This window comes from Ambystoma mexicanum, chromosome 2p (genome assembly GCF_040938575.1).
Source record: "Ambystoma mexicanum isolate Mex_15411 chromosome 2p, UKY_AmexF1_1, whole genome shotgun sequence".
NCBI classification, from domain to species: Eukaryota; Metazoa; Chordata; class Amphibia; order Caudata; family Ambystomatidae; genus Ambystoma; species Ambystoma mexicanum.
In genome coordinates, this window is record NC_090923.1 from 237353427 (window position 1) to 237381311 (window position 27885).

Here is a 27885-nt window from a genome sequence, read left to right on the forward strand (position 1 = left end):
TTCGTGATACCTATGGTCCTCATTAGCCCTGAACATCCGGATCGATTACATGCGATTGAAGCTTACGTCGACAGCGGTGCCATCGGCAATTATGTGGATCATGAAATGGTTTTGAGGATGAATCTGACTCTTTGTCCAAAGGCAGTAAAGGACGTCATTACTACGGTGGATGGTACGGAGATAGCCTCCGGACCAGTAACGCATACCACCCAAGAAGTGACGCTAGTAAGTCAAGATGGACACCATGAGAAGATCGTGTTCGATGTGATCAAGGCCCCTCAGTTCCAGATTATTCTAGGAATTCCTTGGTTAGAGAAGCACAATCCTCAGATCGATTGGCGAGCAAGAACGGTTCAGTTTCCAGAATGTGTCTCTACTTGTCACCCTCGACCTGGTGTTGCACTGGCAGCAATTCCCTCGGAGGCTCCCCAGTTACCTCCTGAATACCTAGAATTCCAAGATGTTTTCCGGAAGGATCAGGCTAACTCTCTACCTCCTCATAGGTCTTATGACTGCCAGATAGACCTGATACCTGGATCTTCTCCTCCTTGTAGTAGAATTTATGCCCTCACCGAGCCTGAGAATCTTCACCTCCGACAATACCTGGATCAATACCTAGCGAATGGGTTTATTCGTCCTTCCAAGTCCCCTGCTTCCTCAGCTTTGTTCTTCGTTCCAAAAAAAGAAGGGGACCTTAGAACTTGTATAGATTATCGCGCCCTGAACCAGATCACCGTTAAGAATAGATATCCGTTACCTTTGATCCCTGAACTCCTGGACCAAGCCAGAAAAGCATGCATATATACAAAGCTGGATCTTAGAGGAGCCTACCACTTGGTACGAGTAAAAGAGAGCGATGAATGGAAGACGGCCTTCCGCACCATGTATGGGCTATTTGAATATCAGGTCATGCCCTTCGGACTTTGCAATGCCCCGGCCGCCTTTCAATATTTTATGAACGATGTCCTCAGAGAGCTCATAGATGTGTGTGTTGTTGTTTACATTGACGACATCCTCGTTTATTCTTCATCGGAAACTGAACATCGGAAACACGTGAAAATGGTCCTCGAGAGATTGCGTCAACACAAACTTTTCGCTAAGTTGGAAAAATGTGTTTTCAACGTGACTGAAGTTGAATTCTTGGGATTCATATTATCACCTAGCGGAGTGCGTATGGATTCAAAGAAGGTCGATGCAATTCTCAAATGGCCATCGCCATCTTCCGTAAAAGGTGTTCAAAGCATGTTAGGCTTCGCTAACTTTTACCGCAGGTTTATCCCCGAATTCTCTCGAATAGTCCAGCCCATCACCGCCTTGTTAAAGAAAAACAAACGTTTTGAATGGTCTACCGAGGCGGAACAAGCTTTCCAGATTTTGAAGACTAGATTTATCTCTGCACCGATCTTAAAACATCCTCGCCCAGAACTCCCCTACATCGTTGAAACTGATGCTTCGAGCCTTGCCATGGGGGCAGTTCTATCACAAAAGGACCCAGTAACCAATCAGTTGCATCCCGTGGCATTTTGGTCCCGCAAATTCTCGCCTCCTGAAATCAATTACACTATTACTGATATGGAACTTCTAGCTATCAAGTCCGCCTTTAAGGCTTGGCGGCATTATCTTCTGGGGGCCCGACACACCGTTACTGTGATTACAGATCACCGAAACCTGCAATATTTGAAAACCGCAAAAGCTCAATCCTCTAGGCAACTCCGTTGGGCACTATTCTTTGCCGAGTTTGACTTCATAATTACCTATCGACCTGGTACAAAAAACGGTAAAGCTGATGCCCTTTCTCGGATGGGAGTGGAAGAACATTTGATCAATCCTAAACCTGTACCTATCATTCCCGAACAAAGAATTCTAGGTGTAATCGCCACACAATCCATAGAGGAAGTTAAGGATAAAGCCAGGCTACTGGTAACTCCAGCAGACATACAGAATTGGCATCTGCAAGGAAAGGACTTTACGGTGAAGGACAACCTATTATATTTCCAAGAACGGTTATACCTGCCCAGCACAGATTTACAGAAAAAGGTAATCTCTTGTTATCACGATTCTTTAATGGAAGGACATCCCGGTATGACCAAGACCTCGGAAAAGATCAAGCGCTACTTCTGGTGGCCGTCTTGGAAAAAAGATATCAGAGACTTTATAATGCCCTGTGGAGTATGCGCCCAAAACAAGAGTCAAAAGGAAAAACCAGCCGGCCTCTTACGCCCTATTGACATCCCGCCTCGCCCTTGGCATAAGCTTTCTATGGACTTCATCACCGATCTACCTCCATGCTCCGGATACAATACGATCCTGGTAATCGTGGACCTATTCTCCAAGATGGCGCATTTCATTCCACTCAAAGGCTTACCAACAGCAGCAACACTGGCCCGAGAATTTCTCGAAAACATCGTCCGACTGCACGGTTTTCCTTCAGTTCTAATTTCGGATCGAGGTAGTCAATTTATTTCTCATTTCTGGCGAAGTTGCTGTCGGTCGGCTCAAATTGATGTGAGACTTTCGACCAGCCACCACCCTCAAACCGACAGACAAACCGAGAGGACCAATCAAACTCTGGAACAGTATTTGCGCTGCATGCTACAACAAACTGAAAAAACTTGGAAAGATATCCTTTGGATAGCCGAATATGCCTACAATAACTCTGTCCACTCGGGAACTGGGAAGACCCCGTTTTTTCTTTTATACGGTAGTCACCCTCGAACCTCGGAGTTGGATCCACTCCAAGATCTTGGAACACCAGCAGTAGACCACCTGCATTCTACAATCACCCAAGCCTTTAAGGAAGCCGTTTCTCACCTTCAAAGGGCTAAAGAACAATACAAGAAAGGAGCAGACCAACATCGGAAGGAAGCCCCCCAATATCAAGTAGGAGATCAAGTCTGGTTATCGACCAAATATCTACCTCTAAAAGGACCAAGCACATTCAACCCAAGATACCTTGGTCCCTATTCCATCACTACCATAGTAAATCCAGTAGCGGTCAAGTTGGACTTGCCCCCTCACATGAAGATACATCCGGTCTTCCACGTCTCTCTATTAAAACCCGTGCAACCTCAAACCCGACTAACTACATCTCCAAAACCTATTCTAGTTGATGGAGAACTCGAGTTTGAAGTCAAAAGCATCCTGGATTCCAAGATCTCCAAATCTAAACTATTTTACCTGATTGACTGGAAAGGCTACGGTCCCCAAGAAAGATCCTGGGAACCTGCAGAATATGTCCACGCGCCTCGTCTAATCAAAAGATTTCATCGAACATTTCCTAACAAGCCCAAACCCCCGGAGAAGCCTGGTTTGGGAGGAGCCTTGAGGGGGGGGGTGCTGTCATGATCTCTGCTTCCAAAAGATCAGGACTTGCCCGACTCCCTTGGAAGCAGACCCATAACCCCGGTTCCGAGTGCCAGCCAGTCCCAATTGGGACCTTTTGGACCCTGTCCTGGCGCCAGTGGCACCAGGCTCATAAAGATGCCCAGTCCCAGCGCTGGAAGCACCGGGCTCATAATGCTTGGGTGGACTTACCTGCAGCAGACCATGCTGCTTACTTACCTGCCAGTTGAACCCCTGATCCTCTTCTGTTTGGGACTACTTTTCCTGTTGGGTGGGGCAGGAGCCACTCCCTAGGTTCAGAACACTGGAACTCTTCTGGAAAGCAGGAACTCTTTTCTTACCTAGGCGTGGCTGTGGAAGGAGATACTTAAGCACTACAGGAGGCTATTTAAACCACACCCGATGGATGAATCTTGCTTTACGTTATTCTGCATTCTCTGCAGCAGAACGCTCATCATGTCTTCTGCTTCTGATCCTGGGCCTAAGGGAACAAAGGCTTACCATCCTGGAATCCAGTCTTCAGCAGCACCTGTAAAGACAAAGAAAGAACAGGTTAGCACTACGGTCTTCTGTGGCAGCGCATCTCTTACCTGGTCCATCGGCTGTCACCAACGCCTCGCACTGCATTCCGGCATCTGAAAGACAAAGGCTTACCTACTCTTCGCATGCTCCGGAGGTCTTCGCACTGCATTCCGGCATCTGAAAGACAAAAGCTTACCAGCTCTTCGCACGCTCCGGAGGCCTTCGCCGCTGCATCCCGCATCTGAAAGACAAAAGAAGGTGCGTTTAAAGACATTGGGCAACTTTATTACTCACGTGCCATTAATCCTTCCCACGCCGAATCCAGTGGGTATTCCAGCACCCTTCAGCTTCTCTAAAGCTCCGAACTTGTACCTGCAAGATAAAAGGGACAGTTAGTGCGCATCGTGAAGCAAGCTACAAGCGCTTACTTACGTGCTTCCAGGCGCTTCTATTCCTCACGCGGGTTCGATCCTCAACTCTCATCAGCCCACCATCCGCCATCACCGGAACCCTGCAAAACAAGAGATATCATTACAAAAGACTTTTAAGACATTTGAAGTGCCCAGAACTTACCGTTCGTGCAGTTAACGACGGACAGCAGTCCTCTGAGGTCAAGAGGCCTGCACCCTTATCCAGTGAAGAAACTGGTTACGGCACCCTGCCCCGAGGCAGATGGAGAGCTCGGCGTTCACTTACCTAAGGTGAGGGTGTTAACCTTTGGGGTTCTACAGGAGAAGAGAAAGGGAAGAGGAGAGAGGCACCCAATAACCCCAGTTCATTAATTCCATATTTTCTATCTGCAGACATATTACTCTTCGAGTCAGACATACAGTGCACAGAGGTCCAGCCCAAAGAGCCAACCGTGTGTTACACATCACCTTTGAAGATACGGCATTCACCCAGTCAAGACCGGCGCCTCTGTGGGAATCAGGTGAGCGTTACAGGCACAACCAGTTTACCTTCCTTTCTTCACACCCCAGCCCGGTTTGTGGTCGAACTGCCCGTGCCAAGCACCCCGGCGGCCGGATAGCCACTCACCACTGAACCGCGAATCACCAGACCGCTCCTTGTACCTGAGAAACTCCGCGGCTGGTTTCTTCCCTGGCAGTGCAAAGGACTCCTGTCTTCCTCCACGACGAGATCCCCTCTTCCCCTGGACGAAGCACTGACTTGCACCCGCTGCCAGGAACAACTGCCCCCGCTGGAGCGTTCTCACCACTTTAAGGTACCGTGTCCGCCAGGCCTCCCTTTCTAAAGATTGCTACAAGGTAATAATAACCCCTTAACCTTCTGGACTGGGCTGGCGGCCTTGACCCTCTAACTGGTCCCTTTCTTTGGTCCACCTCCTTTTTGAACCTTTACAAGACTCGTGTGCACTGCAACCGTGTGACCTTGGACACATTTCGTTTGGATCCTCTGGAAGTGGATCCGGCCGCTTGAACTCTAACTTCACGGTTTTACTTTGCCTTTCCCTCTTGTTATGTTCTGATAAAAGTGTTGGGATCTGTTTCAACCTGTTCTCTGCTCTTCTCTCCCTTTTTAAAACAAACTATTAGAGTGCCATCTACGTTAAGCGCTCACCGCTGTCTGAAAATAAGTGGGGCTTTACTTAAGACTTGTCTAATATTCTTTTAAGGGAGTGTATATCTTTTAGTGACCGTGTTTTTGAATTGCTTAGTATTACTGCCTGTGTGTTTTTCTAGATGTGGTTTTAAATAAATAATTATATCTCTTTTACACCAAGCCCTGGTCAGTGTTTACTTGTTCTACTGTGTTCTCTTGACCTATTGTGAATACTCTGTATACTGCCTAACTCTTCTTGAGGGAAGTCTGAATGCTCAGCCACAGCTACCAAGCGAATCTGTGTGGTACAGACTGCTACCAAGTGGGTTTACTGCCAAACACCTGTAGTCCTAAATCTTTTGCAGTGGTCCCAGAGGCAGATGTTGGTATGAGAACAGCTCTACCGAATGGTGTCATAGTATCTCTGTGTTCTAGTTAAATGGTGGTGTAAAGAAGAGAGTAAGCGTGGTGATGTGATATGATGGGTTACATGCTCTTTCAAACGTTCCATGCACCCCAAACCATTCCCTGTAAATCGTGCAATTCTATGCACTCCAGTCCGCTCTGCCCACTCCGGTCTGCTCCACGCACTCCAGTCCGCATCCATTTATTTCACCCGTACCATCCACATACTTCCCGGTACCTTTCACATGTTACACCAGTACCTTCCACATACTTCATCCGTTCCATCCATCCACATATTTCACCCGTTCCATCCACATATGTCACCCGTTCCATCCACATACGTCACCCATTCCATCTACATGCGTCACCCGTTCTATTCACATACGTCACCCATTCACATACGTCACCCATTCCATCCGCATGTTTCACCAGTTCCGTCCGCTCTACGCACTCAACGGCTCTACGTACTCATCTGCTCTGCGCACTCATCTGCTCTAGGCACTCATCCACTCTACATGCTCTAGGCACTCATCCGCTCTACGCACTCATTCGCTTTATGCCCTCGCATGCTCTACGCCCTCGCATACACTACGCATTCACCCGTTCTACTCACTTACCCACTCTACGCACTCACCCACTCTATGCATTCACCCGCTCTCACGCACCTCTCCGCTCTTACGCACTCGTCTGCTCCATACACTCGTCCACTCTACCCACTAGTCTGTTTTACGCATTCATTCACTCTACATACTCCTCCGCTCTACACACTCTTCCGCTCAGGGCACTCTTCCGCTCTGCGCAGTCTTCCATTCTGCGCAGTCATCACGCTCTGCGCAGTCATCTGTTCAGCGCACCCATCTGCTCTCCGCATCCATCTGCTCCACGCACGCATCCGCTCTATGCACTCGTTCTTTCCACGCACTCATCTGCTATATGCACTCATCTGCTCTACAAAGTCGTTCATTCATACGCACTCATCCGCTCTATACACTCATCCGCTCTATACACTCATCCGCTCCGCTCTGCTCTGCTCCACATTCATCTGCTCTATGCACTCCTGCATACTACACACTCCTCCGCACTTACGCACACATCCGCTCTACACACTCATCCGCTCTGCACATTCATCTGCTCTATGCACTACTGCATTCTACACACTCCTCTGCACTTACGCACTCATCCACTCTACACACTCATCCGCTCTACACACTCATCCGCTCAACACACTCATTCGTTCTATACACTCATCCAATCTACACACTCATCTGCTCAACGCATTTATCAGCTCAGCGCACTCATCCGTTCCACGCGCTTCATCCATTCTAACGATTTCATCTGCTCCATTCACTTCGTTCATTCATCATGCATTATCGATTCTGGGCATGTCACTTGTCATACGCACAGGATCTGTTCTGTGCTCTCTATCTGTTTCATGCACTACACCCGTCTCATGTACTTGAATCATCTATTCTGTACTTTCCATTTATGCCATGCACTCATACAATCGGTGTCATCTGTGTGTGTACTCATCAGTCTCTTGTATTCATCTTTCCATCCTCTTCTCTTTACTAATCTCGCCCATTTTGTTTATTTTGTCCATTGCTCTCGTTACATCCATTTCATTAATTTAAACCTCATTACTGTTTTTGTACGATTTATACTTTTATCCACTTCACTGCTTTGATCTACTTTACTTGTTCTATTGTGTTTGTCCTTTTAGTTTACGTTGGTGGTTATTAGTTGTCGATTTCTCGCATGGATCTTGATGTTGTATTGTTATTTGTCTTATTGTTATTCAAGATCTAGTAGTTTGTTGGGTTGGTGTCACTGAGATGCTGTTATTCAGTTTGGGTCAGTTTGCATACGGGTTGGTTTTAGGGGAAAAGCCAAGTGTTCAGTAGTTGGCGGAAAGACATTAGATCTTCAGTTAGGCAGATGTGGGGAGGGAGTGCGTTCCACTGCGTGGGGGCCAAGGCTGAGAATGATGATCCGCCTAACCTGACTGAGTTTGTTTTAGGTATGACTAGGAGGCCGGCTGAGCTTAATCTTAAGAGTACGTGGAGGGTGATAGGGTTTTAACTTGTCTTGAAGATATTGAGGTTCGGTTTTATGCAATGCTCGATGAGAAATTGTCATGCAATGCATTTCTAGTTGGCGTTTGTGGCCCTGTGTGCACCTTCATGTTTCCTGATTCCCGTCACGTTTGAGTACCTACGTGCATTTGGCGGTATAGTCTTTTCCGATCGGGTGCACATAGCGTTACTTAGCCACGCCTTCTTCTCTGCTCTGCGCGTTGCACCCTCTCACGGTCAGCTGTGTTTTTTCTTCAATGCCGCAGACTTGCGAAACGCTGTCTTTTTGCATCTTTGTGCATATTTTTTCCATCCTCCTTTTCCCCCCTTGTGCTTTCTCCGTCCTTTCCTCTCCCTTCTGTCTCCTATTCTACTTATGTTCTCCCCAACATTTCGGTCTCCTCAAGGGGCTCTCTCTATCTGGCTCCTTCTTGTTTTCTCTCGAGCTGTCGTCTGCGGCTCATTGTTCTCAGAAGTTTGTTTTTTGGAGCCTGCCTTTCCTGACGCCTCCTGTGGTGCTACTTGTTTTCACCGGATTCCTCTGCAACTCCTACGAGCCCAGATTCCATAAGGAGACCTGCCGGGTCCTCATCAACAGTGTTTTTTTTTTGCCTATAGCAGCTTTTTTCCCCTTTCTGTCCCTCCGGGAAGGGGGTCATGGACAGGGCGTTCTTGGCAGCCCTCTCTGTGGCTTCCTCCTTTGGGAGACACAAGCAGCAAAGAAAAAAGAAAAAGACTATAGAGCACATCAAACCCTCAGCCCAGTAAAGGAAGACCTTGATACTACAGGTGAGGTGGTTGAGGAGGGAAGTGGGGACTTTTATGCCAAACCAGACGAGGCGGTTGACAGTTTGCAACACCAAAACCCAAGGATGGCTAATCCCGAGCAAGTGCAGGAGTTAATAGCCGCGGTACAAAACCTCTCTCTCGAGATGCAGAACATGAAAGCGGAGAATAATCTCTTAAAACAGATGGTGGAAGCACGCGAGCCACCCACTACAGACCTGCCCCCAATGTCACCGTCATCAGGAAAGTATGACGGGTCTCTCAAAACTATAAAAGATGCCTGCAGGGTGTATTTTAATTTTAGAACCCGCACCTATGCTTCCGATCATGCCAAAGTAGGTTTCCTGATATCAAATATGATAGGGAACGCCTTAGCATGGGCCACCCCTCTAGTTACAGGAGCTGATCCAGTGCTCCAAAATTTTTATGCATTTGTGGATTTAGTAAAACGCACTTTCGAGAGACCCAAAATATCTATGGCAGCAGGGGAAGACCTGCTGGACATTTGTCAGGGACAAGCCGATGTGTTGTCATACATCTTTTCATTCAAACGATTGGCGATGGAGACCCATTGGTCCGAACAATCACAATTTATTTTGTTCCACCGCGGTCTCCGGGAGGAACTAAAAGACGAATTGACTCACTTCCCACGACCTACCTCCTTACAGGACTTGATGACTGCTGCGCTTCAGATGGAATTCAGGATGCAAGAAAGGCTTCAGGAGAGATGCAAGACATGCATTTCTTTTACAAGGACCCCCTCTCCTCCTTCAACTACGGTCAAACACCACGAAGAGCCCATGCAGATTGCGCTGCTCGTCGATCTCTGACTCCCGAAGAAAGAAAGAGGAGAAGGGAACAAGGCCTATGTGTGTAACGCTTACCTGACTCTGCGGGGACACCACTCTTGGAATGTAACTTTCTTCTCTGAGTACGTTGTTCTAACTCTTAGTTTTATTTCTCAAAACCTTAGCTCCAATAGACTAGAAATCTATGAGGAAATACAAGAACATAGATAAATGTAACCTTCCCAAAAGTAACTTGCACTAACTAATCTCCCAATCTATCTTCCTTTTCTATCTCTTCCTTTTCAATCTCTCTACTCTTACCTTTAATTAGTATGTTGTGGGCTATCCATCCTGCTTCTGCGCAGGGGCGCTTGTCCTGAAGATGGAAGGGGTGGCTATTAGGATGGTACTGCAGAAGGGTGATTGGAGGGAAGGCAAAGGGCACGGGAAGGAACCAAATAGCCACAGTATTATACCACCTATCACACTGGAGTGACTCCCAAACCCTTGGACTGGATAGTAACAGGACCCTGAGGTAAATGAGCGCTAATGACAATAAAACCTGAGGAGCACTGTAACAGAGTTTCAATATGGAACAGAATATCCTAAATGACGTTGTCCAATTATAAACAATGACTAAACGAACGGAGAGAATTATTTTACTATTGCGAGTTCAATAAAGTGGCACAAGTTAAGGTACTTCACAGAGAAAACATAGCAACAGGAAAACCTGAGGCAAGCGTTTGCGTGTAACTAGTGACAGACTCCTCAAACACGTTTCGAGTGCCGGAGCCCCGACACTCGACACCTGGCTGGAACTGTCCAAGCGCAATGCGCACTTTCCACCACAATAAACATACCAGAAAAGATACTGGTGGAAGGCGCGAGCACGGCTGAGCGTTGCCGCTAACTTACTTCAATTCGAAAGATTAGCCCCCCAAACGTGTAACGAACACCAAGGCCAACGAGCGTAAGGGGGGCAAGGGAAGAACGCTAGGAATATCGGAAGCAGGGAACAGGAACTATGAAAGAACGGGGTTCTGAGGAGAATCTTGACAGGATCCGCAGTAAGCGTCCTCTGTAAACAAACAGACGCGAAGCGCGGAACACTAAGGGGGAGGGGCTTAAATACTGAAGGCGTGACAACAACTAGACTGCACAGCCCCCATACCAGGAATTTCACCGGGGGCCATGTTTGCAGGATAAGGAAGTGTCAAAACTACATAGCCAAGGTTCTACCTTCCCAGAGCCCAGGATCTATATGCAGTTCGCCAAGACATTTTAGTAGGTTTTGTGAGGGGAAACCCGGTGGTCATGACAGTACTCCCCCCCCAAAGCCCCTCCAAGAGTGGAACTCCCCCTCCCAGGTTTGCACGGGTTATTTACGTGAAAGGCCTTTAACAATCTAGGGGCGTGAAGGTTTTCAACAGGTTCCCATGTTCTGTCCTGAGGACCATAGCCTTTCCAATCCACCAAGTAGTACAGTTTATTACGCACAATCTTAGAGTCCAGGATGGCCTTGACCTCATACTCCAACTGATCATTCTCCACTTCCACGGGAGCTGGCACCTCTTGGATTCGGGTGTTTGGGTAGACTGGTTTCAAAAGGGATACGTGAAACACGGAGTGGATCTTCATGTTTTTAGGAAGGACGAGCTTCATGGCTACAGGATTGATTATCTTCTCAATGGCGAAAGGTCCCAGGAATCGCGGAAGGAATTTTCGTGATCCTTTTAAGGCCAAATTCCGAGTGGATAACCACACCAAATCCCCCACTTTATACTCTGGAGCATCGCATCTTTTGCTGTCCGCAAATTTCTTCTGAGACTCTTTAGCCAAAGATAAGTGTTCCTTTGCTTGAGCAATGGATGTTGTGATTTTTTCATGCAGACATTTAACCGCTGGCATTTCCAAAGGTTCTGGTGGGTCGTAGGCTGATGTACGAGGATGCCGGCCGTGTAGGGTATAAAAAGGACTCAATCCAGTGGAGGCATGCACTGAGTTATTATATGCATATTCCGCAACCCATAAAACATTTAACCAGGTGTCTTCGAGTTGATGTAGCATGCATCTGATATACTGTTCCAAGGTTTGGTTGGTTCGCTCAGTTTGGCCATCAGTTTGGGGATGATGGCTCGTGGACAGACGTACATCAATCTTTGCCAATTCACAACACTTTTTCCAAAATTTGGAAACAAATTGACTTCCCCGATCAGAAACCACTATTGTGGGGAAACCATGCAATTTCACAATATTCTCCAGAAAGGTTCTTGCCAGAACAGCCGCTGTGGGAAGACCCTTCAATGCGATGAAATGCGCCATTTTTGAGAATAAGTCCACTACCACTAAAATGGTATCACAACCTCCACATTTTGGTAAATCTGTAATGAAGTCCATTGAAATTGTGTGCCAGGGAGCGGGGGGAACACTCAGAGGTTGGAGAAGACCAGCTGGTTTCCTTTTTTGAGTTTTATTTTGAGCACAGTTTCCACATGTTTTCAAATACTGAATGACATCCTTTCTCCAAGTTGGCCACCAATACGATCTCTTCACTTTTTCCAAAGTTTTCGTGATTCCGGGATGACCTTCCAACAGGGCTCCATGATAATTAGCCATTACTTGTTCTTGCAGTTTTGGTGTGGGTAAGTACAGACGATCCTGATAGAAAGGTAAGTCATCCAAAATCGTGAAACATTCCCCCTTCGATTCCCATCTCGCCAAATCATCTCTAGTCATGCTGGTTTTAATCTCATTTCGTAGTTCTTCAAATGTCGAATCGGCAGTGTCCATTACTCCAAGTACCTTCTCTCCCGAAACGATTTCCACTGGGTTCACAGGCACATAAGCTCCATCACCTTTGCCGATACGGGATAAGGCATCCGCCTTACCATTTCGCACTCCTGGTCTGAAGGTAATGATGAAATCATATTCGGCAAAAAAGAGGGCCCATCGCAACTGCTTCGAGGATTGTGCCTTTGCAGAGCGCAAATATTGCAAGTTGCGATGGTCAGTGAAAATGGTCACAGTGTGTCTTGCTCCGAGCAGATGGTGCCTCCATTCTTTGAGTGCGCTCTTTATAGCCAAAAGCTCTTTATCTGTGATGGTATAATTCAGTTCAGCAGCAGAGAATTTCTTAGACCAAAAGGCCACTGGGTGCAGTTCTTGGGTGTTAGGATTACGCCGAGACAAAACTGCTCCCATGGCAACATTTGAGGCATCCGTTTCAACCACAAATGGAAGGTCAGGTCTTGGATGTTGGAGAACTGGTGCGGTGGTGAATCTCTCTTTCAATTTTTTAAAGGCTTCATCAGCTTCCTGAGTCCAATCAAATTTTCTATTTTTCCTGAGTAACAAGGTAATGGGATGAACTAAGCGAGAAAAATCGGAAACAAAACGCCTATAAAAATTGGCAAATCCAAGAAAGCTCTGAATTCCTTTGACTGAAGTAGGGGCGGGCCAAGACGTAATGGCATCAACCTTCCTGTTATCCATCTGAATGCCTCGTGCCGACAGGATAAAACCCAAAAACTCCACTTCCGGAACATGGAACTGACATTTCTCTAATTTAACGTACAAAGAGTTATCCTTCAGAATTTGCAGCACTGATGTTACATCTTTCACATGATCCGAATGGTTTGCGGAGAAGATGAGAATGTCATCCACATAAACCACCACACAAATGTCCAAATATTCTCTAAGGATATCATTCATAAATGACTGAAAGGCTGCTGGAGCATTACAAAGCCCAAAAGGCATAACCTGATATTCAAAGAGCCCAAACCGCGTTCGAAAGGCAGTTTTCCACTCCTCCCCCTCTTTGATACGGATAAGATGATAGGCGCCTCTCAAATCAAGCTTGGTGAATACTCGTGCCTGTTTCACCTGTTCCAATAAAGTTGAAATAAGGGGAAGAGGATATCGATTCTTCACAGTAATTTGGTTTAGGGCTCTGTAATCTATACATGTTCTTAAATCACCTTCTTTCTTGGGCACAAAAAAAAGAGGGGATGCCACTGGTGACTTGGATGGCCTGATAAAACCATTAGCTAAATACTGGTCCAAATAAGACTTCAAGTGCGCATTCTCTTTTTCTGTGAGAGCATAAATTCTACTGCACGGAAGCTGTGCTCCTGGGATGAGGTCAATATGGCAGTCATAAGGTCTATGTGGAGGTAATACTTCAGCCTGTTTTTCTTCTTGAAATATTTCCTGGAATCTTTGATATTCTCCTGGCAATGAACCCATTAGACCCAAGGTAGATTGAGTAGATGCATCAGGCTGTTTAGTAATTTTGGAACCTTCAGTTGAGAAACACACGCTCAGACACTTGGTGGGGAAGGTCAGGGTCCGGGCGCACCAATCGATGATCGGGTTATGCTTCTCCAACCAGGGTATTCCCAAGAGGATTCGGAATTGTGGAGCTCGAATTAGGTCAAAAGAGATCCTCTCCTTGTGTCCTTCCTGGCACAGCATTGTGAGTGGGTTGGTGCACTGTGTAACAGGTCCTGACACCAATGGTGTGCCATCGACTCCGGAAACATTCTCGGCTTCCAACTTGTTCCTCAAAGAGAATCCCAATTTGCTTGCCAGATGCTGATCCATATAATTGCCAACTGCCCCACAGTCAATGTATGCCATTAAGGCATGTCTTTCGGTGGGAGTTTCAGGATTAAAAAGGACTATAGGAAACACGAAGTGTGAGGTCGCTGCAACCCTTTCCATGCTCGACAAGCGGACCTCTAGACTTGTCGGGCACTGGAGTTTTCCGCCATCTGTTCTTTTTTGTCCTGATTAACTCCTCCTAGGGGTTTCCGAGCAGGTTTCACAGGGCACTCTTTCAAAAAATGACCAGCCTTGCCACAATAAAGACACAACTGCAATTGTCGTCTCTTTTCTCTCTCAGCTTGAGATATTGGGCCTCGGATTCCACCCAACTGCATTGGTTCTGAATAAGCATCCACTCCAGGCTTAACCACTGGTTCTCTGGGACGTATCAGAAGGGGCCGATTGTCTTGACGAGCACGATCAGTTCTCCTGTCCTGAAGACGATGATCCAATTGGATTGTTAAATCTATGAAATCTGTAATATCTTCTGGTGGGTTTACGACTTGAGCCAAAACATCTTTCAGTTCACTGCGTAGACCACGATAAAACAGTGTTGTTCTCTTTTCTGCAGGCCAATTGGTTTCTGCCACCAGTCTATTAAACGTAGCAACGTATGCAAGGAGCTCCTGGTTACCTTGCCTTAAGGACAGCAACTCATTGTCCAGAGCTTGTCCCTGCGTGTGATGAGCAAATAGTTTCTCTAATTCTCGCTGAAATTCTGTGAAGTTTTGTAATACTGGATCATCCCTATTTACCAAGGGAATGGACCAATCCGCAGCAACACCTCCCAGATAGGACAACACAAAGGCTACCTTAGATTGGTCATTAGGAAAAACTCCCGGCCTACATAGAAAGTGTAACCTGCACTGATTTAGGAACACTGCGAACCTTTTTGGGTCCCCTGTAAAGCGCTCCGGAGGAGCCAAAGGTATATTCCCTGGAATGACCACTTGAACAGGAACTGGGGGCGACACAGGGGAAGAAGCCTGACCACTTCCATGGGGTAAAGGCACCTGCCCTGCTTGCTTCTGCAGCAGTTGACGAGCCAGTTCTTCAGTTCTTTCTCTATTTATTCCTAGCTCTCTTCTAAGAGCGCTAGTTTCTGACCTGGCTGCAAGGACTTCAGTTCTTAATTCACCCAATAATTGAGTGAGCTGATCTATCTCAGAAGATCCCATGATGTCCAGGCAGAGTACTTTTCAGTATTGCGGCTTCGCGTTCTGTAACGCTTACCTGACTCTGCGGGGACACCACTCTTGGAATGTAACTTTCTTCTCTGAGTACGTTGTTCTAACTCTTAGTTTTATTTCTCAAAACCTTAGCTCCAATAGACTAGAAATCTATGAGGAAATACAAGAACATAGATAAATGTAACCTTCCCAAAAGTAACTTGCACTAACTAATCTCCCAATCTATCTTCCTTTTCTATCTCTTCCTTTTCAATCTCTCTACTCTTACCTTTAATTAGTATGTTGTGGGCTATCCATCCTGCTTCTGCGCAGGGGCGCTTGTCCTGAAGATGGAAGGGGTGGCTATTAGGATGGTACTGCAGAAGGGTGATTGGAGGGAAGGCAAAGGGCACGGGAAGGAACCAAATAGCCACAGTATTATACCACCTATCACACTGGAGTGACTCCCAAACCCTTGGACTGGATAGTAACAGGACCCTGAGGTAAATGAGCGCTAATGACAATAAAACCTGAGGAGCACTGTAACAGAGTTTCAATATGGAACAGAATATCCTAAATGACGTTGTCCAATTATAAACAATGACTAAACGAACGGAGAGAATTATTTTACTATTGCGAGTTCAATAAAGAGGCACAAGTTAAGGTACTTCACAGAGAAAACATAGCAACAGGAAAACCTGAGGCAAGCGTTTGCGTGTAACTAGTGACAGACTCCTCAAACACGTTTCGAGTGCCGGAGCCCCGACACTCGACACCTGACTGGAACTGTCCAAGCGCAATGCGCACTTTCCACCACAATAAACATACCAGAAAAGATACTGGTGGAAGGCGCGAGCACGGCTGAGCGTTGCCGCTAACTTACTTCAATTCGAAAGATTAGCCCCCCAAACGTGTAACGAACACCAAGGCCAACGAGAGTAAGGGGGGCAAGGGAAGAACGCTAGGAATATCGGAAGCAGGGAACAGGAACTATGAAAGAACGGGGTTCTGAGGAGAATCTTGACAGGATCCGCGGTAAGCGTCCTCTGTAAACAAACAGACGCGAAGCGCGGAACGCTAAGGGGGAGGGGCTTAAATACTGAAGGCGTGACAACAACTAGACTGCACAGCCCCCATACCAGGAATTTCACCGGGGGCCATGTTTGCAGGATAAGGAAGTGTCAAAACTACATAGCCAAGGTTCTACCTTCCCAGAGCCCAGGATCTATATGCAGTTCGCCAAGACATTTTAGTAGGTTTTGTGAGGGGAAACCCGGTGGTCATGACAATGTGCTTACTGTGCTTCGGATCGTCACACAGTACGGAATTGCACCGAATTGCCCCATAAACCGGTGGAAAACGCAAACCCTCGATCCTAGAAGTGACAGTTATCGAGGGCAGTCTTCTAGTCCCTATGTAACTATGTCAATCGATTCCTCTGATGCTTCTGAAGACTCCCGCCTCATGGTGTTGACAGTGAAAGTTACTGTTTATGGGAACCAAGTCGAGACCTTGGCGCTCCTGGATTGTGGACCCGCAGGGAATTTTGCAGACACACTCTGGGTGGACAAGGTTGGAGCTAAGCGTATTGATCGCAGACACGGCCAAAAGGTAGAGGGAGTAGACGGAAAACCTTTGAGTTCAGGACCCATTATCCAGACTACCGAACCTCTGCCGCTCACCATTCTCCAGCATTCAGAGGTCATCTCTTTTGACATTATCCGAGCGGCACACTTCCCGTTGATTTTAGGCATCACCTGGCTGCGCCAACATAACCCCAGTGTGGACTGGAAGACAAATCATATGAATTTCAATTCCAACTACTGCCAAACCCATTGCTTCCAGGAAATACATTACCAAGAGGTGAAGATCTCTTCCACCACTCTTCACACAACTGTTGGTGTTCATTCTCTTGCTCAATTATTGGAGGAATACCACACAGTGTTTGCAGAAGCTACTCCTATGGCATTGCCTCCTCAGAGACCGGAGGACTGCGCTATAGATTTGGTACCCAATGCTCTAGTACCCTTCGGCAGGATGTTTGCATTGTCGAGGACAGAAAAGGAAGTACTTCGGAAATATCTGGATGAAAACTTGTGCAATGGCCTCATTAGACCTTCAGAATCTCCTGCTGGTGCACCCTTGTTTTTTTATCCCTAAACGGGATTCCAAAGACCTCCGGCCATGTATTGACTAAAGGGGACCAAACAAAAAGTAACTCAGAAGGACAGGTACCCCATGCCACTCCTCCCCGACGTCTTGGAAACCGTTCAGAGTGCATCTGTTTTTCTAAATTGGACCTGCGCAACGCTTATCATTTACTCATAGTGCGTTCCGGAGATGAATGGAAAACCGCATTTAGGACACCTTTTGGCCTGTACGAATACCACGTGATGCCATTCGGGCTTCTTGTGAACGCTCCTGCCATCTTCCAGAGGTTTATCTACCATATTTTCTCAGATCTCTTGCTCGGTTGGTTGTCGTTTATCTTGACGACATACTGTTTTTTTCACAGAATATGCAAGAACATCTAAGGCATCTCAAGGAAATATTAAAGCGCCTCAAAGAGCATCATTTGTTGGGCAAAAGGGAAAAGTGCGTTTTCGGAGCTTCTTCGGTACCCTATTTAGGGTTTATTCTTTCACCTCAAGGGATCCAAGTGGACCAAAAGAAGGTAGATGCCATTCTCCGATGGCGGGCTCCTTCCTCTGTCAGAGAGGTACAACGATTTCTGGGCATGGCAAATTTTTACAGGCGATTTATACCAGGGATTTCCAATATCGTCTTACCAATCACCAGTTTACTAAAGAAATCTTCGATGCTATTCATCTGGAGCACTCAGGCCAAAGACAGCTTTCAACTTTTGAAGAAAACATTTTGTAGTGCTCCCATCCTACGACAACCAGATCAAAGTAAGCCTTTTATCCTCGAAACAGACGCCTCAGCCGCTGCCATAGGAGCCGTTCTGCTGCAAGAACATGACAGTGAAGAACATCCCATAGCCTATTTGTTAAAAACCCTCACAACGAGTCAACAAAACTATTCAGTCATTGAAAGAGAGCTCTTGGCCATGAAAAAAGCCTGTGAGGTTTGGAGACATCTACTGCAGGGGAGCAGTCACCCTTTTATTATCCGGACTGATCATAAAAACTTACAAGTTCTGCAGTCTATGGATTGTATTAATTCCAGGCAATCACGATGGGCACATTTTTTTCTCAATATGATTTCCGCATCACTTACATCCCTGGAAGTCAGAACACCTTGGCAGACGCCCTATCTAGAAAAACACTTACCTCACATACAGCCTCCTCCTCCCCTGATAAACTGTTCCCTAGGAATAGAATCGTAGCTACCATCGCCACCTTTTTTCAGCAGATTAGAGAAGCAGCCGTCCCTCACCCGGAACCACGAGGCTTGATTAAAAAGGACGGCCTGTTTTTTAGAAATCAGAAGATATGGGTACCGTCCAAGACTCTTCAAGAAGACATCCTGTCTTGGTGTCACAACCATAAAACAGCAGGCCATAGAGGGAAAGCCAGTACCCTGGATTTGGTAAGAAGAGCCTTCTATTGGCCGGGTTTATCCAATGACGTCACACGATATGTAAGGACCTGCGGGGTGTGCAGTCAGAGTAAATATAGCACCAAAAGACCTATCGGTTTGTTGCAACAAGATACTGTCCCTGATCGTCCTTGGAGCCACATCTCTACAGATTTTATTGTGGATTTGCCACCTTCACAAGGATGCACTTGTATTATGGTGACTATGGATTCTCTCACCAAGATGGCTCACTTCTCTCTGCTTCCAGGTCTCCCAACTGCTGACAGCATGGCACTGATTTTCATTAAAGATGTTTTTAGGCTTCATGGTGTTCCCAGACAAGATCGCATCTGACCGAGGTAGCCAATATGTGTCCAAATTCTGGAAATCACTTTGTGCCCCTCTGAATATCAAGCGTGCGTTATCATCTGGTTATCATCCCCATACAAATGGGCAGACGTAGCGCTTGAATGCCACACTGGAACAGTATCTACGCAGCTACACTAACCTGGAGCAGGATAATTGGTTGGACTTGTAGCCCATGGCGGAATTCGCCTACAATAACGCCAGTCATTCGGCAAATGGGATGTCACCATTCTATTGTTCATACGGCTTTCATCCCCGAGCCATTATTCCTCTCTCTCCTCTTCGATCTGCACTCCCAGCGGTAGAAGAAGTACTGTCTCATATAAAGGACACTCAAGAAAAAGCAAAACTAAACTTGATAGACTACCTTAAGGCCTACAAAAGGCAGGCCGATCGGCACCGGCAGGTCGTTCCCGATTGGAAGGTGGGCTCCAAAGTGTGGCTATCTACTAAATACCTTCCAAGATGGTCTCGCCCATCTAAACTGTCCCCTCGGTTTATTGGGCCCTATCCTATCACCGCTAAGATCAATCCGGTGGCTTTTCGTCTTAAACTGCTTCATGCTCTAAGGCAAATTCACCCAGTGTTTCATGCCTCTCTTCTAAGAAGCGCTGAACAGTCTCGCAGGGTCCGACCTTTCCCCTGTTCCTTCTCACTCACCTAATACATCAGAATATGAGGTTTCCCAGTTACTGGATTCTAGATACCGTAAAGGGCGCCTGGAATACCTTGTGCACTGGAAAGGGTTTTCCCATGCGGAAGACTCTTGGGAACCCATATCGCACATCCATGCCCCGGTCCTTCTCAGGATATTTTACCAGTTGCATCCGGGAAAGCCGGGGGGGTCTGCGCCTAAGAAGGGGGGATACTGTCATGCAACGCATTTCTAGTTGGCGTTTGTGGCCCCTTGTGTGCCTTCATGTTTCCTGATTCCCATCACGTTTGAGTACCTACATGCATTTGGCGGTCTAGTCTTTTCCGCTTGGGTGCACGTAGCATTACTTAGCCACGCCTTCTTCTCTGCTCTGCGCGTTGCAACCTCTCACGGTCAGCTGTGTTTTTTCTTTGCTGCCGCGGACTTGCGAAACGCTGTCTTTTTACATCTCTGTGCATATTTTTTCCATCCTCCTTTTCACCCCTTGTGCTTTCTCCGTCCTTTCCTCTCTCTTCTGTCTCCTATTCTACTTACGTTCGCCCCAACACTTTGGTCTCCTCATGGGGCACTCTCTCTATCTGGCTCCTCCTCGTTTTCTCTCGAGTGGCTCATTGTTCTCAGAAGTTTGTTTTTTGGAGCCTGCCTTTCCCGACGTTTCCTGTGGTGCTACTTGTTTTCATCGGATTCCTCTGCAACTCCTACGAGCCCAGATTCCATAAGGAGATCTGTCGGGTCCTCATCAACAGTAGTTTTTTTTTGCCTACATCCGGCTTTTTTCCACTTTCTGTCCCTCCGGGAAGGGGGTCACAGACAGGGCGTTCTTGGCAGCCGTCACTGTGGCTTCCTCCTGTGGGAGACACAAGCAGCAAAGAAAAAAAGAAAAAGACTATAGAGCACATCGAACCCTCAGCCCAGTAAAGGAAGACCTTGATACTACAGGTGAGGAGGGAAGTGGGGACTTTTATGCCAAACCAGACGAGGCGGTTGACAGAAATTTATAAGGTTTTGAAAGTCACCTTTCGGGCAACTGGAAGCCAGTGCAGAGTTTTAAGGACTGGGGAGATGTGGTCTCTCGAGCCGAGCGCTAGTAGCAGTTTGGCTGTGGCATTTTGTGCTCTTTGAGGTTTATTCAGTTGGTAAGCGTGCACTCCGAGGTAGAGGGGGTTAGCGTAGTCCAGTCTTGATATAACAATTGATTGGACTGCAGAGAGTCTGTTGGGAAAGGAGAGATATGGAAAGATGCACCTAAGAGTTTTAAGGTGGTAGTGGCCGGACGTTTAGAGGGAGTCAGTAAGTTGCCCATGGCAGATGGCCAGGGTGGTTGGTGTGGAAGAAGTTCAGAGTTGCCACATACCATGATTTCAGTTTTGGAGGAGTTTAACAAGAGGTGGCTTTGGGTCATCCAGAGCTCTATGTCGAGGAGGCAGGAGGCGAGGTCAGGTCGGCAGTTGGGTTTTGAGTTGGGGAGTTTTAGAATTAGTTGAGTGTCATCAGCGTAGTTGTACCACAGGATGTTGTGTGAACAAATTATTGGTGGGAGGGTGATCAAGTAGAGATTGAACAGGAGGGCAGATAGGCATGCTCCTTGTGGAACTCCCGTGTTGACTGGTCGGGCTTGGGAGGAGTAGGTGGAGAGTAGCGTTATTTGGTACCTATCTTTGAGGAATTAAGCTATCCATTTGAGAGCAGTTCCATAAATTCCTAGGGAGTGGAGGTGGTCAAGGAGGTCCTTGGAGCCACATCTCTACAGATTTTATTGTGGATTTGCCACCTTCACAAGGATGCACTTGTATTATGGTGACTATGGATTCTCTCACCAAGATGGCTCACTTCTCTCTGCTTACAGGTCTCCCAACTGCTGACAGCATGGCACTGATTTTCATTAAAGATGTTTTTAGGCTTCATGGTCTCCCAGACAAGATCGCATCTGACCGAGGTAGCCAATATGTGTCCAAATTCTGGAAATCACTTTGTGCCCCTCTGAATATCAAGCGTGCGTTATCATCTGGTTATCATCCCCATACAAATGGGCAGACGGAGGGCTTGAATGCCACACTGGAACAGTATCTACGCAGCTACACTAACCTGGAGCAGGATAATTGGGTGGACTTCTTGCTAACGGCGGAATTGGCCTACAATAACGCCAGTCATTCGGCAAATGGGATGCCACCATTCTATTGTTCATACGGCTTTCATCCCCGTGCCATTATTCCTCTCTCTTCTATTCGATCTGCACTCCCAGCGGTAGAAGAAGTACTATCTCGTATAAAGGACTGTAACGCTCACCTGATTCCCGTAGAGACGCCGGTCTTGACTGGGCATATACCGTATCTTCAAAGGTGATGTGTAACCCACGGCTGGCTCTTTGGGCTGGACCTCTGTGCACTGTATGTCTGGCTCGAAGGGTAAGATGTCTGCAGATAGAAAATGTGGGATTAATGAACTGGGTTATTGAATGTCTCTCTCTTCTTCCCTTTCTCTTCTCCTGTAGAACCCCAAAGGTTAACGCTCTCACCTTAGGTAAGTGAACGCCGTGCTCTCCATCTGCCTCGAGGCAGGGTGCTGTAACCAGTTTCTTCACTGGATAAGGGGAGCAGGCCTCTTGACTTCAGAGGACTGCTGTCCGTCGTTTACTGCACGAACGGTAAGTTTCGAGTAATTCTAATGTCTTTAAAGTCTTTAGTAATGATGTCTCTTGTTTTGCAGGGTTCCGGCGATGGCAGATGGCGGGCTGAAGTGAGTTGAAGATGGAGCCCGTGTGATGAATAGAAGCGCCTGGAAGCACGTAAGTAAGCGCTTGTTGCCTGCTTCACGATGCGCTATAACTGTCTTTTTATTTTGCAGGTACAAGTTCGGGGCGGCTGCAGGGTGCCGGAATACCCACTGGGTTAGATGTGGAAAGGAGTAATGGCACGTGAGTATTAAAGTTCCCCAATGTCTTTAAACGCACCTTGTTTTGTCTTTCAGATGCGGGATGCAGCGCCGAAGGCCTCCGGAGCGTGCGAAGAGTTGGTAAGCTTTTGTCTTTCAGATGCCGGAATGCAGTGTGAAGACCTCCGGAGCGCACGAAGAGTAGGTAAGCCTTTGTCTTTCAGATGCCGGAATGCAGCGCGAGGCGTTGGTGACAGCCGATGGACCAGGTAAGTGAAGAGCTGTCACTGAAGACCGTAATGCTAACCTGTTCTTTCTTGTCTTTATAGGTGTTGCTGAAGACTGGATTCAAGATGGTAAGCCTTTTTTCTTAGGCCCAGGATCAGATGCAGAAGACACGATGAGCGTTCTGCTGCTGAGGATGCAGAATAACGCAAAGCAAGATTCATCCATCGGGTGTGGTTTAAATAGCCTCCTGTAGTGCTTAGATGTCTCCTTCCACAGCCACGCCTAGGTAAGAAAAGAGTTCCTGCTTTCCAGAAGAGTTCCAGTGTTCTGAATCTAGGGAGTGGCTCCTGCCCCACCCAACAGGAAAAGTAGTTCCAAACAGAAGAGGATCAGAGACTCAACTGGCAGGCAAGTAAGCAGCATGGTCTGCTGCAGGTAAGTCCACCCAAGCATTATGAGCCCGGCGCTTCCAGCGCTGGGACTGGGCATATTTATGAGCCTGGTGCCACTGGCGCCAGGACTGGGTCCAAAAGGTCCCAATTGGGACTGGTTGGCACTCGGAACCGTGGTTATGGATCTGCTTCCAAGGGAGTTGGGAAAACCCTGACCTTTTGGAAGCAGAGATCATGACAGTGACACTCAAGAAAAAGCAAAACTAAACTTGATAGACTACCTTAAGGCCTACAAAAGGCAGGCCGATTGGCACCGGCAGGTCGTTCCTGATTGGAAGGTGGGCTCCAAAGTGTGGCTATCTACTAAATACCTTCCAAGATGGTCTCGCCCATCTAAACTGTCCCCTCGGTTTATTGGGCCCTATGCCACATACCGTGATTTCAGTTTTGGAGGGGTTTAACAAGAGGTGTCTTTCGGTCATCCAGAGCTCTATGTCAAGGAGGCAGGAGGCGAGGTCAGGTCGGCAGTTGGGTTTTGACAAATTCCTAGGGAGTGGAGGTGGTCAAGGAGGATTGAGTGATTGATTGTGTCGAAGGCAGCGGATAGGTACAGAAGGATTAATGCGGCACATCCCGCGGCGTCTGCCGGGATTTTAAGGTCATCCCAGATTGAGATTAGGGTGGTTTCAGTTATGTGTCGCGCTCTGAAACCTGAGTGTGCAGGGTCTAGGAGATTGTTGGCTTCAACAAAGGCATTTAGTTGGGAGTAGGCGGTTCGGTCAATGAGTTTGGCAAGGAGGTGGGGCGGTAGTTTTTGGGTTCTAGAGGGTCGAGGGAAGGTTTTTTTATTAGAGGTTTGACATGAACCATTTTGAATGTGTTGGGAAAAATACCCGAAGAAAGAGAGTTATTTATGATGGATCTTGTGTGTTCTCCTGTGCAGGTAGAAGCAAACATTTCTTTGAGGGTTGTGGCCGGGCAAGGGTCTAGCGGAGAGCCGGATGGTTTGCGGGCAGAGAGAAGTTTGAGAAATTGATCGGGTGATTTTGGAGTAAAGGAGTCGAATGTTGGTTGCCCAGTGCCCACAGGCGGTGGGTTGGCCGGTATGGGGGAGGGTTGCCTGGTGGATGTAAGGGAGCCAGTTTGGTGTTTAGCACATTTGTTCTTTCGAGAGCCGTGACGTAAAAGTGGAGAGAGAGTGAGTCGCACAGTGATTGTGAGGGAGTCGGGACGGTGATAGTGCATGCTGGTTTGGTGAATTCAGTGATGATTTTGTGAAGTTCTTTGCTGGGGTTTTTGCAGTTTAGGATTCGGGAGTTGTAGTGGGCTTTTTTTGCTTTCCGGATTTCGGCCTTGTACTGATGAAGGTGTCGGGCCAAGGAGGCTCTGCTCTCTTGGGTTTTGTCTTTCTGACATTTGCGTTCTAGGTATTTATATAGTTGTTTGGTGGTCTTCAAATCAGGTGTGAACCATCTAGGGAACAAGCCACGGCAGGCTGATGTTTTGCAAGAGGGTGTGAGCCGCATTAGTGAGGTGTTGAGCCATGAGTCAAAGGCGTCGGGGGTTAGTTGTTTATTGCGTTGGCAGGTAGGTGGAGGAGACTGTAGGAGTGCGTCGGCTAGGTCAGGAACGATTATTAGTTTTTTCCAGCATTTGCGTAGATTCAGAGGTTCAGGTTCGAGTACGGGAAGCGGGTCGGGTGAGCGAATTGCGAAATAAACAATGAAGTGATCGGACCAGATGATAGGGGTGGGGGGGGGTTTAGATGTATCTGGTTGTGGGAGCTAAAGATGGCATCAAGAGTGTGTACTTTATAGTGAGTCGGCCGTTTATGTGGGGTTGGAGGTTAATCGCGTCTAGACCTTCAACCAGAGAGTGTGCCATAGGGTTGGTGGGGATGTCGAGCCATATGTTGAAATCTCCAAGAAGGGTGAGGTTGGGATGGTTTAGTTGAAGGGTGGCAACAGAGTCACAGAGGTTATTTGAGAATTGTCCATCTGTAGCCAGGGGGTCTATAGATTATTAGGAAGCTGTGTGAGAACGACAGGGAGAGGGATAGTTTAACGAGGAGTGATTCGCAGGAAGGAATGGAAGGTTGATTGTCGATGATTGAGGCGTGGAAGTGGGACTTGAAGATGAATGCTATTCCCCCTCCTCTAGAGGGACGGTTCAGAGGGATGAGGGAGTAGTCGGGGGGGGCTTCACTGGCAATTGGGGCAAAGTCTTCGGAGAACCAAGTTTCGGTGATGAAAACCAGGTCTGGTTTGTCAGAGGCAAGGAGGTCAAAGATGCTGTGTCTGTTTTTTGCTACAGATCGGGCATTAAATAGGATGCAGCTCACTTCGGTAGGTGAGGTTGGTGTCGGAGCTGCACCGGAGGGGGGATGGAGGGAGGGGGTGGAAACTGGAGAGAGAGAGGGGTGGGGTGGTTGATGATCGAGGGGAAAAGTGAGCAAGCAGAAAAGTTGGCGTGTTTCAGGAGGGAGTGAATGGATGTGTTAGGGTGATTGGGTTTGGCATGGGGGATTTGAAGGTGGGGTGTGGGCGGTTAGGAGTTGCGGTCGGTGAGAAATCGAGGGAGAGGGGTTTCAGGAAGGGTGAAGCAAGGGGGCATGGTGGTGACTGGGGGAATGAGGTGGTGGGTCGAGACAGGGGAGGCAATTAGTGCTGAGAGATTGAGGGGGACCAGGTACGTTTACTCTTTAGTGTCTTTGTTGCGATGGGTATGTGCAAGAGGGTAGGGGGTCGGAGGGGGAGAAGGATGAGGCTTCTGTTCTTGCTAGGGCTAGGCATGCGGTTTTTAGGGAGGGGAAGGGGTGTGGTCGGGGGGGTGATGGTGGGGGTTAGTGGGAAAAGCGGGGGGTGCATGATTGCAGGGCAGGGAGTGCCCGTTAAGATAGTGAGGGGAGCGGACATGATCAATGTAGGCTAGTCAGTGGTGGGGTTCAGGGGAGCAGTGGTCTTAAGGTGATTGGCTCGCCATTGTGCCCCTCTGGCTTGGTGTTTGGAAAGGGGATGGGTAGGGGATGTGAAGGAGGGTGGGATGATTTGGGAAGGGGGGGGCGGGAGGCAAGGCTGACTGGAGAGTGGAGGTGGTCCACGGTGGTCGTTTCCGGCCGACCCTGGTGGATTGGGTGCATTCATGGTTAGTACATGCTATTGGGTGTAATTTCAGGTGAAACTTACACTTTATGTTGGACTTTATAAGTTCGGCTAGATCACTGGGTGATATTAGTCTTGGTTTCTGGGTTCCACTAAGCAGGGTGATATTATTCACTTATTCTAGGTTTTAGTGTACTCATTGCAACTAGGCTGCAGATATTAGGCCATTTTGAAGTGTAGCTACACCTTAGGATATGCTGTTAGGTGGCCTATTTAGTTGCAACTACAGCACAGTTACGCTGTTGGGTAGACTTTCTTCTAGCAAGCTGGAATAAAGGTAAGCTATTAGGGAGAAATTGAATGTAGGAATGACACAGGTATGCTTTTAGGAGGACTTACTAATTGTAGTTCTAAATTCAATCGGGCACGCCATTAGGCACACTTCTAGATTCAAGCAAGGGGCACTATTAGGCCCACTTCTAAATGTGAGTTTTGTACAGATAGGATATTAGGGATGCTTCTATATTCAACTAATAACTGAACGCTAATGGGCAGACTTTGGCACAGAGAGGGATATTATGTACACAGAGAGGATATTAGGTACACTTCTAAGTTCAATTTGAACAGAGAGGGTATTAGGGACACTTCTGAATTCAACTAGGGCACGTTATTAGGCACACTTCTAAATTCGGGCAAGGTGCGCTATTAGGTCTACTTCCAAATTTAGCTTTGCACAGGGAGGATATTAGGGACACTTCTAAATTCAACTTTGGACAGAGGGGATATTAAGGCACACTTCTAAATTCAATTTTGCACAGAACGGATATTAGACTATTAGGCACACTTCTAAATTCTATATTACACAGAGATGATATTAGGCACACTTCTAAATTAAGCTTTGCACAGAAGCGATATTTAGGCACGCTTCAAACTTCAAGTTCTGCACAGAGAAGCTAATTTGGTACACCTTTAAATTCTACTTTACACAGAGCAGAAATTAGACACTGTTCTAAATTCACCCAGGGTGGACCATTGGGCGCCCTTCTAAATTCAACCAGGGCACGCTATTAGGCTCACTTCTAAATTCAACTTTGTACAGAGGGGCTATTAGGGAATACTAGTCAGTTGAACTAGGGCATGCTATTAGGTACGCTTCTAAATTAAACTTTGCACAGAGAGGATATTAGACATAATTCTAAAATCAGCTTTACACAGAGAGGATATTAGGCAACATTCTAAATTCCAGCTTCTAACTTCAAAGTTTGCACAGTGGGGATATTAGGCACAATTCTAAATTCACCAGGGCACGCTATTAGGCACACTTCTAAATTAAACTATGCACAGAGAGGCTATTAGGGAATACTAGTCAGTTCAACTAGGGCATGCTATTAGGCACACTTCTAACTTGAACTTAGTACAGAGAGGATATTAGGGACAATTCTAAATTCACCCGGGCACGCTATTAGGCACACTTCTAAAT